The following is a 13591-nucleotide window of genomic DNA, read 5'->3' as shown; positions in this document are numbered from 1 at the left end:
CAATTATCTGAAAGGACAGATGGGTGGGATTCTTATTGTTTGAACTGGAACCTTGAACCTTTGAAGACCCTGTTGGACAGAGTATTTTTTAATGGTTCACCAACACTATATTGTCTTATACAACTACAGCTACTTACAAAGCACTTACAATTTTTCTTTTAGCAAAAATGATCTTAGAGGGCTTCTAGTCTAACACCTTAATTTTCTAAATGAGAAAAGTAAGGCTCAAGGAATAAACTGGCTTGCCCAAGGACAGAGAGTGTTGACAACAGTCATTTCTTTAAGTATTCAAAAATTATTTATTTATTATCTACAACCCTATTCCTGCAATTCGTGGATGTACAGTTTCTCACATTTTGACATCTCTGAAATCTGGGTGAGTCTTAGAGTTGCTGTCTGCCAGGCATTGACTTCCCACAAGCATCAAAACTTGCAGAGCGAGTATCACCATCTGGGAAGAAAATCACAAAGACAATAATGGAGCAATCTTTTAAGAAATACTGCTTCACTGATGCACTTGATGACACAGACCATGATATTGTATGGAAAAATGTGTGTACTGGCAACTTTCATTGAAAATAAATTTATACTGGAGATTTGGATTCTGAGTGAGAAGTTGTTTCAGGAATAGCTTAACCAAGTTATTTTTGCTACGTATGATAAATGTATGTTCTTTCTAAATAAATCTAAAAGAGCTCTTCAATATATTAAAATTAAAAGCCTAAAGTGACAAGAAGGCATTGTCCCATAGCATAAATGGTGGCATTTTTTTTCAGATGTAAAATGTAAAATGATGGTATATCTTACAGTTGATGTCATGCTAGTCAGTGAGATATGGTATATTCCTGGCTCTCTTCTAGACGCCGGATATTCAACAAAGAAAAAAAGACATAAAGCTTCTGAAGCTTAAATTCCAGGAGGATAATCAAAAGAAACAAACAAGGAAAATATCAAGTAGTGAGTAGTAAGGACTATGTGGAGAATTAGCATTAGGTGATGTTCAAGAGAGAGATTGGGTGGCTTCTTTAAATGATCAAGTTTCTCACCCCATGGAGGTGACTTTAAGCAGAAGAAGTAATGATACTAGGTGGGTGGAAGATCCAGGACTAGAAGAGTCTCCTGAACACCAGCACCTTTGCCAACATACCTCTGCAGGCTGATAGTATAATTACTGTGCCAAAGCCTATTCACAGTTCTTTTTCACTCTGGAGGCACAATTCTTATTTCAAAGTGAATGTGGACTTTAGAGCAAACTACTCCTTCATCTCGTCATTTTAAAAGAACTGTCCTAGATGGCTGGTGTTTTATGTATTAAAATACATTGGGAACTTCCCTGGTGGTCCAGTGGTTAAGACTCCGTACTCCCAATGCAGGGGACCCGGGTTCGATCCCTGGTCGGGGAACTAGATCCCACATGCATGCCGCAACTAAAGGAGCCGCATGCCGCAACTAAGACCTGGCACAGCCAAATAAATAAATAAATATTTTTAAAATAATAATAATTAAAAAATAAACACATTGAACTTTTTATGCAATAAGTGACCTTAGGAGAATGAATCTTGAAAATCCCTGTGAAATGCAGGAAGAAAGGAGGGAAGGAAAGAAGGAAGGAAGAATGGTGGGAGATGGAGAGAGAAAGAGAAAGAAAGAAAAAGAGGGAAGGAAGGAGGAAGGGAGAATAACACACTTAACATCAAATTTCCTGTCAAAACGTTTGCCAAAGCTTTAAATAATTAGACAAAACCGATATCAGAATTGAAGACTATCAATTTGGAGTCTGGACAGAAGAATAATTGACCTCATTGGCTTTTTATTCTTTTCTTGATTGATTGCTGTTTAGATGGTAGGTATTTAAAACCAGAATGTTTATAAAAGAATGACTGAAAGGCTCTTGGCCAGTAATTTAGTTTTAAAATATCAGAGATTCTGAAAACTGAAATCCCAAAAACAAGCCTACAAAAAAACTTGATAAAATAAAAGCTCCTGAAACACTGGGATTAAAAAATAATAAAATGTTAATAAAAAAGACAAGGTAACTCCTAGGATAGATTAAAACTCAGAGAGCATGACACTAAAATGGTAAAAGCTATTAGAGATTTATAAGCACTAAGAGAATTAACTGGTTTTTATCTTAAACAGCTTTATGCTTAAAAGTTTATCTTGAACCCTAAACAATGGCATTTCAATTTTTTTAAAGAAAAAACAAAAGCTTTCATTCATGTTACCTGTAATAAATATTTACTCTGCCCTTATTATGTGCTAAGAACTCTTCGTAATATACCAAGAACTCTTGGTTGGTTGTGGAACTCTTTGTAATATGCCAAGTTCAGCTGACGCAAAATAAAAGCAATTGCAAACAGGTTATTAATAATTTAAGACCTAAAATCTGAGGGATAAAGTGGTACCTATGTCCATCCCATTGAGCATCCAAGAAAATTGGTCTCGAGTTTCCCAACTACAGACATTAAGTGGCAGTCCCTTAGGGTCATGCCTCTGAAACATGATAAGAATAAATATGAAAGAGCTTTCTGGAAAATGCCCAAGGGTACAAATAGCAATCAATCCACTGAACACAGCTGCTCCCCACCTCCTTCCACCCATTACAAATTGATGCTTCAGCTTTTATTTCCATCATTATAACCACTTTGGGGAATGAGATGTTTGTGCCAATGTGTGGAGGACAACCTTACGGGCCAATAAATATTTCTGGGAGCCAATAATGGCTGAGTACTTTATATCAAAGTGGAGGATTAGGAGACTGATCAATTTATATTCTGATGAAGGCCCATCAAACATAACTGAGTGTGTCCAAGCAAACATAGAAAGGATTTTTCCTCAATTTCCTCGATTTCAGAGAGTGAGAAAGAGATGGGAGTGTCTGTAAATAGATCCGTTTCTCTAAATACGCCTAGCAAATACCACCCAAGGCAGACAAGAATAATTCAACTAGATGACTCTGTTGTTAAAACATATATGTGTGCCTTTGTCTTATAAGGTACGAAATAGTTACCTTCATCCATATGCCAAAAAGAATCCTTCTTGTTCCCTCAATCTGAAGTCTAGCAGTTTCCTTGAAAATCTTATCTGGGAGAATAAAATGCTATGTGTGACTGACTGCAATGTAAATGGAGAAAAAGTTTTCTAACCACTCTCTGGGTCATCATTCATTCTAAGCTTCATCTGTCATCTTGTCTACAGATGTACTCAATTCCCTTAATCTCAGATAAATAATTTCCTGTCAAGAAAACATTACTGCTAGGAGTATCAAGTTTTCCAATTAACCTTGTAAATGTAAAGTTACTTCAAAGATCATCACAATGAAAGCGTACATTGATATACTGAAGGAGAATCTTCAACGATATAATATTTTTTGCTGTGGCAGTATACTTTTTGCTAATTGATGTAATTAAATCTCACAGGTAAAAGTTACATCTGTGAGACATTATAAAATGATTCTCTTGTTTAGCAATGAAAAATAAACCAACCTTATCAAAAATTCTGAATCATTTGCAAGAGACATTATCAAGTTCAATAAGTGGATATAGATTTAAATCAGCATTTTGGAAATGTTCTCAATTGATATTAATTCTTTTACAATAATTAATTGATTGCTCAGAAACTGTAAAATTTTGCATTAACAAAGAATTTTTCAAATCCATTATTTTCTTTTTATTTTGAAACTCACAAGACTATTGTGATTTAGGGTACAGATTACTATTCCCATTTTCAAGTGAGATTGTTATGTTAAGTGGCTTTGCCAAAGCCAAACGGTGATAAGTAGAAGATCTGGCATTACTTCTGACCCCTAGTCCAGGATGATTTTCACTATTCTGTTCTCCTAATATCTGTAAAGTTCATTCATTCATTCATGCCTAGGTGTCTGGTGCTCTGCTAGGAACTATGGCACTCTTCTGAGGAAAAAATATTGTGAATCTAGAATTATATAGTCAACTAAACTACATAGTGAAGGTGGAATAAAAACAATTCTGGATACAAATCTTTAGACATACTCAGAACCTGAGTAAACTAAATTCTAATAAATATACTTGCGATGCAAGACGGAAAAGGAACCCAAAAGAAAGGGATGGTACACAGAAAGTAATGCTATGCAGAAATCAGAAAAGTACATTGTTAATCTAAATAAGTACCTACAATACAAAAACAACCACAACACATGGAGGGGGAGTGGCAGCACGTCCAAAGGAGGGCCTCCGGAGTGTGGAGTTCTGGAGTTTGGAGACAAAACTGAGGACTTAAGCCCGGAACACAGCATCTCCTCTGAGAGACTGCTCCAAAGACATATTAATAATTTGAGACCTCTATTTCTGGAAAAAGACTGCCGTGTGGCTGACAGGGTCTTGGTGCTCTGGCCAGGTGTCAGGCTTGTACCTCTGAGGTGGGAGAGCCGAGTTCAGGACATTGGTCCACCAGAGACCTCCCAGCTCCACATAACATCAAATGACAAAATCTCTCCCAGAGACCTCCATCTCAACGCTAAGACCCAGCTCCACTCAATGACCAGCAAGCTACAGTCCTGGACACCCTATGCCAAACAGCTGGCAAGACAGGAACACAGCACCACCCATTAGCAGAGAGGCTGCCTAAAATCATAATAAGGTCACAGACACCCCAAAATACATCACCAGGCATGGTCCTGCCACCAGAAAGACAAGATCCAGCCTCAACCACCATAACACAGGCACTAGTCCCCTCCACCAGGAAGCCTACACAACACTCTGAACCAACCTTAGCCAGTGGGGGCAGACTCCAAAAACAATGGGAACTACGAACTTGTAGCCTGCAAAAAGGACACCCCAAACACAGTAAGTTAAGTAAAATGAGAAGACAGAGAAACACACAGCAGTTGAAGGAGCAAGGCAAAAACCCACCAGACCAAACAAATGAAGAGGAAATAGGCAGTCTACCTGAAAAAGAATTCAGAGTAATGATAGTAAAGCTGATCCAAAATCTTGGAAATAGAATGGAGAAAATACAAGAAAGGTTTAACAAGGACCTAGAGGAACTAAAGAGCAAACAAATAATGCTGAACAACACAATAAATGAAATTTAAAATTCTCTAGAAGGAATCAATAGCAGAATAACTGAGGAAGAACAATGGATAAGTGACCTGGAAGATAAAATAGTGGAAATAACTACCACAGAGCAGAATAAAGAAAAAGAATGAAAACAACTGAGGACAGTCTCAGAGACCTCTGGGACAACATTAAACACACCAACATTCGAATTATAGGGGTCCAAGAAGAAGAAGAGAAAAAGAAAGGGACTAAGAAAATATTTGAAGAGATTATAGTGGAAAACTTCCCTAATATGGGAAAGGAAATAGTCAATCAATTCCAGGAAGCACAGAGAGTCCATTCCAGGACTCTCTGGAATACAAGATATTCCAGATAAAAAATACAAGGAGAAACATGCCAAGACACATATTAATCAAACTATCAAAAATTAAATATAAGGAAAAAATATTAAAAGCAGCAAGGGAAAAACAACAAATAACATACAAGGGAATCCCCATAAGGTTAACAGCTGATCTTTCAGCAGAAACTCTGCAAGCCAGAAGGGAGTGGCAGGACATATTTAAAATGATGAAAGGGAAAAAACTACAACCAAGATTACTCTACCCAGCAAGGATCTCATTCATATTTGACGGAGAAATTAAAACATTTACAGACAAGCAAAAGTTAAGAGAATTCAGCACAACAAAACCAGCTTTATAACAAATGCTAAAGGAACTTCTCTAAGCAGGAAACATAAAAGAAGGAAAAGATCTACAATAACAAATCCAAAACACTTAAGAAAATGGTAATAGGAACATACATATCAATAACTACCTTAAATGTAAATGGATTAAATGTTCCAACAAAAAGACATAGACTGGCTGAATGGATACAAAAACAAACCCATATATATGCTGTCTACAACAGACCCACTTCAGACCTAGGGACACAACACACTGAAAGTGAGGGGATGGAAAAAGATATTCCATGCAAATGGAAATCAAAAGAAAGCTGGAGTAGCAATTCTCATATCAGACAAAATAGACTTTAAAACAAAGACTATTACAAGAGACAAAGAAGGACACTACATAATGATCAAGGGATCAACCCAAGAAGAAGCTATAACAATTGTAAATATTTATGCACCCAACATAGGAGCACCTAAATACATAAGGCAAATGCTAACAGCCATAAAAGGGGAAATTGACAGTAACACAATAATAGTAGGGGACTTTAACACCCTGCTTTCACCAATGGACAGATCATCCAAAACGAAAATAAATAACGAAACACAAGCTTTAAATGATACATTAAACAAGATGGACTTAATTGATATTTACAGGACATTCCATCCAAAAATAACAGAATTCACTTTCTTCTCAAGTGCTCATGGAACATTCTCCAGGATAGATCATATCTTGGGTCACAAATCAAGCCTTGGTAAATTTAAGAAAATTGAAACCATATCAGGTATCTTTTCTGACCACACCGCTATGAGACTAGATATCAATTACAGGAAAAAATCTGTAAAAAATACAAACACATGGAGGCTAAACAATACACTACTTAATAACCAAGAGATCACTGAATAAATCAAAGAGGAAATCAGAAAATACCTAGAAACAAATGACAATGAAAACACGACAACCCGAAACCTATGGGATGCAGCAAAAGCAGTTCTAAGAGGGAAGTTTATAGCAATACAATCCTACCTCAAGAAACAAGAAGCATCTCAAATAAACAACCTAAACTTACACCTAAAGCAATTAGAGAAAGAAGAACAAAAATCCCCAAAGCTAGCAGAAGGAAAGAAATCATAAAGATCAGATCAGAAATAAATGAAAAAGAAATGAAGGAAACAATAGCAAAGATCAATAAAACTAAAAGCTGGTTCTTTAAGAAGATGAACAAAACTGATAAACCATTAGCCAGACTCATCAAGAAAAAAAGGGGGAAGACTCAAATCAAGAGAATTAGAAATGAAAAAGGAGAAGTAACAACTGACCCTGCAGAAATACAAAGGATCATGAGAGATTACTACAAGCAACTCTCTGCCAATAAAATGGACAACTTGGAAGAAATGGACACATTCTTAGAAAAGCACATCCTTCCCATACTGAACCAGGAAGAAATAGAAAATATAAACAGACCAATCACAACCACTGAAATTGAGACTATGTTTAAAATTCTTCCAACAAACAAAATCCCAGGACCAGATGGCTTCTCAGGCAAATTCTACCAAACATTTAGAGAAAGCTAACACCTATCCTTATCAAACTCTTCCAAAATATAGCAGAGGGAGGAACACTCCCAAACTCATTTTACAAGGCCACCATCACCCTGATACCAAAACCAGAGTAAGATGTCACAAAGAAAGGAAACTAAGGGCCAATATATCTGATGAACACAGATGCAAAAATCCTCAACAAAATACTAGCAAACAGAATCCAACAGCACATTAAAAGGATCATACACCATGATCAAGTGGGGTTTATTCCAGGAATGCAAGGATTCTTCACTATATGCAAATCAATCAATGTGATAAACCATATTAACAAATTGAAGGAGACAAGCCATATGATCATCTCAATAGATGCAGAAAATGCTTTTGACAAAATTCAACACTGATTTATGATAAAAACCCTCCAGAAAGTAGGCATAAAGGGAACTTACCTCAACATAATAAAGGCCATATATGACAAATCCACAGCCAACATCATTCTCAATGGTGAAAAACTGAAATCATTTCCTCTAAGATCAGGAACAAGACAAGGTTGCCCACTCTCGCCACTATTATTCAAAACAGTTTTGGAAGTTTTAGCCATGGCAATCAGAGAAGAAAAAGAAATAAATGGAGGTTGCTGGTCGTTGTGGCCGAGAGGTCTGAGGTTGGGCTGAGACGTGGGGAGCAATGGCGACCTTTGTGAGCGAGCTGGAGGTGGCCAAGAAGAACTTGAGTGAGGCCCTGGGGGACAACGTGAAACAATACTGGGCTAACTTAAAGTTGTGGTTCAAGCAGAAGATCAGCAAAGAAGAGTTTGACCTTGAAGCTCATAGACTTCTCACACCGGATAATGTCCATTCTCACAACGATTTCCTCCTGGCTATTCTCACGCGTTGTCAGATTTTGGTGTCTACACCAGAGGGTGCTGGATCTTTACCCTGGACAGGGGGTTCTGCAGCCAAACCTGGAAAACCAAAGGGAAAGAAAAAGCTTTCTTCTGTTCGTCAGAAATTTGATCATAGATTCCAGCCTCAAAATCCTCTCTCGGGAGCCCAGCAGTTTGTGGCCAAGGATCCCCAAGATGATGATGACTTGAAACTTTGTTCCCACACAATGATGCTTCCCACCCGGGGTCAGCTTGAAGGGAGAATGATAGTGACTGCTTACGAGCATGGACTGGACAACGTCACCGAGGAGGCTGTCTCAGCTGTGGTCTATGCGGTGGAGAATCACCTTAAAGATATACTGACATCAGTTGTGTCAAGAAGGAAAGCTTATCGACTACGTGATGGTCATTTTAAATATGCCTTTGGTAGTAATGTGACCCCACAACCATACCTGAAGAATAGTGTAGTAGCTTACAACAACTTAATAGAAAGCCCTCCAGCCTTTTCTGCTCCTTGTGCCGGCCAGAATCCAGCGTCTCACCTGCCCCCTGACGACGCCGAGCAGCAGGCTGCACTCCTGCTGGCGTGCTCGGGGGACACGCTGCCCACATCTTTGCCTCCGGTGAACATGTACGACCTTTTTGAAGCTTTGCAGGTACACAGGGAAGTCATTCCTACACACACTGTATATGCTCTCAACATTGAAAGGATCATTATGAAACTCTGGCATCCAAATCATGAAGAGCTGCAGCAAGACAAAGTCCACTGCCAGCGCTTGGCAGCCAAGGAGGGGCTTTTGCTCTGCTGAATTAGGATTTGAGGGTGTGGGACCCTCTTCAAATTCATTGATTATTGAGAATTGAATGTTTTGGGGGTCCACATTTCAAGACTGAAGTGTGTAGAGTAAACATAACCTTTCCTATGGAAATGTGATAGTACATTTTGTGTTGCTACTGTGAAGCCATTAACAAATCTGATTTTAATAATGACCCATATCTCTGTATGTGTGTGTGTGTGTGTGTTCCCAGTTATGGGAATAGGCACTGAGAAAGTCTGTGCCTGGAATGGTGCTGTTCAGACATCTGAGGCCTAGTATCCTGTGGTCTGCATGTGAGGTAGGTGACATTCTAGAACAAAGAAGCTGTTATAACTTAGTCCCCACGATCAGCAGGACATCTGTGTGTTCAGAGACGTCACGTATTCTGTATCTGGCAAGTCTAAAATTTCTGCTTTCCTCCTGAAGAAAGAACTGTGCTTTTAACACAGTGTTAAAAATTGGTTATCATTTTTAGTGACCAGTTTTATATATATATATATATATATATATATATATATATATATATATATATATATATATATATACACTTTGTGACCAGTTTAATTTTTAACAGGTATAGGTAGTTGCCTAAAGATTCATTACAACTCCATAGAAAATAAGAGTTAGAAATGCTGTGCTATTAGACAAAATAAAGTCCTTTCTTTAAATTAAAAACCAAATCAAAACAATCTTAGAATGTAATTAACCTTATAAAATATCTTCTCATAACTCGTTTCTTTTATAGAGTTGTTATGCCCAAAGACTTTGATTGGCAGGTTCATCTATTAATTATTCCTATAGACTGTTTTAAGAAGTCCATGTAAACATACTGGATTTATACTTGGTAATTCTCCTATTCCTATGAAATACCTTTTTCTATACTTTCAAATGGCAGTGTTATTAATAACTGTTTGTTTCTTTAGAGATATGTTGCTTTTTAGTCAAGAGGTGTTATTGGTGGATACATTAGAATGTACAGATGGGTTTAAGTAGGTCTGAATAATATATGTATAGATATGTATATATGGTTCAATATCTGGATCTGTGTATTTGGTTTTGTACTTTAAATGCAACAAATAAACCTTTTGGGAGAAAAAAAAAAAAAAAAAGAAATAAATGGAATCCAAATCAGAAAAGAAGAAGTAAAACTGTCACTGTTTGCAGATGACATGATACTATACATAGAGAATCCTAAAGATGCTACCAGAAAACTACTAGATTTAATCAATGAATTTGGTAAAGTAGCAGGATACAAAATTAATGCACAGAAATCTCTTGCATTCCTATATACTAATGATGAAAAATCTGAAAGAGAAATTAAGGAAACACTCCCATTTACCATTGCAACAAAAAGAATAATATACTTAAGAATAAACCTACCTAAGGAGACAAAAGACCTGTATGCAGAAAACTATAAGACACTGACGTAAGAAATTAAAGATGATACAAACAGATGGAGAGATATATCATGATCTTGGATTGGAAGAATCAACATTGTGAAAATGACTCTACTACCCAAAGCCATCTACAGATTCAATGCAATCCCTATCAAACTACCACTGGCATTTTTCACAGAACTAGAACAAAACATTTCACAATTTGTATGGAAACACAAAACACCCCAAATAGCCAAAGCAATCTTGAGAACGAAAAACGGAGCTGGAGGAATCAGGCTCCCTGACTTCAGACTATACTACAAAGCTACAGTAATCAAGACAGTATGGTACTGGCACAAAAACAGAAACATAGATCAATGGAACAGGATAGAAAGCCCAGAGATAAACCCATGCACATATGGTCACCTTATCTTTGATAAAGGAGGCAAGCATATACAGTGGAGAAAAGACAGCCTCTTCAATAAGTGGTGCTGGGAAAACTGGACAGGTAAATGTAAAAGTATGAAATTAGAACACTCCTTAATACCATACACAAAAATAAACTCAAATGGATTAAAGACCTAAATGTGACCTACTAGAGAATGGACTTGAGGATATGGGGAGGGGGAAGGGTAAGATGTGACAAAGTGAGAGAGTGGCATGGACATATATACACTACCAAACGTAAAATAGATAGCTAGTGGGAAGCAACCGCATAGCACAGGGAGATCAACTCTGTGTTTTGTGACCGCCTGGTGGGGGTGGGATGTGGAGGGTGGGAGGGAGGGAGATGCAGGAGGGAGGAGATGTGGGAACACATGTATATGTATGACTGATTCACTTTGTTATAGAGCAGAAACTAACACACCATTGTAAAGCAATTATACTCCAATAAAGATGTTTAAAAAAAAAAAAAAGACCTAAATGTAAGGCCAGACACTATAAAACTCTTAGAGGAAAACGTAGGCAGAACGCTCTATGACATAAATCACAGCAAGATCCTTTTTGACCCACCTCCTAGAGAAATGGAAATAAAAACAAAAATAAAAAAATGGGACCTAATGAAACTTAAAAGCTTTTGCACAGCAAAGGAAACCATAAACAAGACGAAAAGACAATCCTCAGAATGGGAGAAAATATTTGCCAATGAAGCAACTGACAAAGGATTAATCTCCAAAATTTACAAGCAGCTCATGCAGCTCAATATCAAGAAAACAAACAACCCAATCCAAAACTGGGCAGAAGACCTAAATAGACATTTTTCCAAAGAAGATATACTGATTGCCAACAAACACATGAAAGGATGCTCAACATCACTAATCATTAGAGAAGTGCAAATCAAAACTACAATGAGGTATCACCTCACACCAGTCAGAATGGCCATCATCAAAAATCTACAAACAGTAAATGCTGGAGAGAGTGTGGAGAAAAGGGAACCCTCTTGCACTGTTGGTGGGAATGTAAATTGATACAGCCACTATGGAGAACAGTATGGTGGTTCCTTAAAAAACTAAAAATAGAAATATCATATGACCCAGCAATTCCACTACTGGGCATATACCCTGAGAAAACCATAATTCAAAAAGAGTCATGTACCACAATGTTCATTGCAGCTCTATTTACAATAGCCAGGACATGGAAGCAACCTAAGTGTCCATCGACAGATGAATGGATAAAGAAGATGTGACACATATACACAATGGAATATTACTCAGCCATAAAAAGAAACGAAATTGAGTTATTTGTAGTGAGGTGGATCGACCTAGAGACTGTCATACAGAGTGAAGTAAGTCAGAAAGAGAAAAGCAAATACCGTATGCTAACACATATATATGGAATCTAAAAAAAAAAAAAAAACTGGTTATGAAGAACCTAGGGGCAGGACAGGAATAAAGATGCAGATGTAGAGAATGGACTTGAGGACACGGGGAGGGGAAAGAGTAAGCTGGGACAAAGTGAGAGAGTGTCATGGACATATATACACTACCAAATGTAATATAGATAGCTAGTGGGAAGCAGCCACATAGCACAGGGAGATCAGCTCAGTGCTTTGTGACCACCTAGAGGGGTGGGATGGAGATGCAAGAGGGAGGAGATATGGGGCTATATGTATATATATAGCTGATTCACTTTGTTATAAAGCAGAAACTAACACACCATTGTAAAGCAATTATACTCCAATAAAGATGTCAAAAAAAAGAAAAACCACAAGTTGTATATATTTTAAAATGTGAGAATTAAAAATCATAGACAACAACATTAACTCTTTGCTTATTTGGGAGAAGGATAGAGACACTTTAAGCTTAGACTTGTTAGAGAAATCACATATTAAGAACATATATGTAGTAGGTTGAATAATGGCCCCCAGAGATAGCCACGTCCTAATCTCCAGACCTGTGAATATTATTTTATATCGCAAAGGGACTTTGCAGATGGGATTAAGGATCTTGAGACTGGAAGATTATCCTGGGTTATCCAGGTGGGTCCTAAATGTAACCACAAGTGTCCACATAAAAGATTTGATGGTAGCACAGCCAGAGGATAATGTGATGACTGAAGCAAGATGCTAAATTTCTGGCTTTGAAGATGGAGGAAGGGGCCACAGCCAAGAAATGTAACGAATGCAGCTCTAGATGCTGAAAAAAAAAGGAAGCAGATTTACGCCCTAGAGCGCTTGGAAGGAGCTCAGCCCTGCCGTCACCTCGACCTCAGCCCAGTGATCCTCTCAGACTTCTGGCCTCCAGAACTGAAGAAGAATAAATGTGTGTTGTTTAAAACCACCTAATCTGTGCTAATTGTTACAGCAGCTGTAGGAAATGGATATATGAAGAATGTGAGGGTAATCACTAAAAGAATAAATATGGAATATATGACTTATTTGGGGAGAATACTTATGCCTCTCCTTCTTCTTCTTCTAGGGGTGATTTTTATTAAAATAATACTCCCGGGCACTTAGGCCACACCTTCTCACTCTTGTCCAGTAGAAACAAAATTACCTCTCTGAATGATGGTTGGGAGAGGCAACTTGTTGGTTCTCAAACTGACCCTGCACACAGAGGGCAAGGAGAGACCAAAGAAAGAGGCAGACCACTCCAGAGTGTTAGGTGGCAGGTGTAATCAGCATGGAACTTATTTACTTAGGAGGCTCATCTTGGGACCACAAGTTGAGTAGATCTCTGCACCCGCCCAACAGAATCTTAAAAGTCTATGCAGAGACGTTAATTGGGTTCAGTCACAGATAGACTCCAGATGGTCTCAACAACACCTCACTC

At 37.8% G+C, this 13591-nt stretch overlaps 1 pseudogene across 1 annotated transcript; it reads left to right on the top strand.

The window, feature by feature from the left end:
• The first annotated feature begins 7877 nt into the window (after positions 1–7877).
• Positions 7878–10037, top strand: LOC309641123 (transcriptional adapter 1 pseudogene; annotated as a pseudogene). The gene has a single exon. The product of its transcript is annotated as a transcriptional adapter 1 pseudogene (transcript).
• Positions 10038–13591: the final 3554 nt, after the last annotated feature.

Source organism: Balaenoptera physalus (assembly GCF_965194825.1).
Source record: "Balaenoptera physalus genome assembly, chromosome: 13".
Lineage (NCBI taxonomy): Eukaryota > Metazoa > Chordata > Mammalia > Artiodactyla > Balaenopteridae > Balaenoptera > Balaenoptera physalus.
This window is presented reverse-complemented; position numbering and strand designations above follow the sequence as displayed.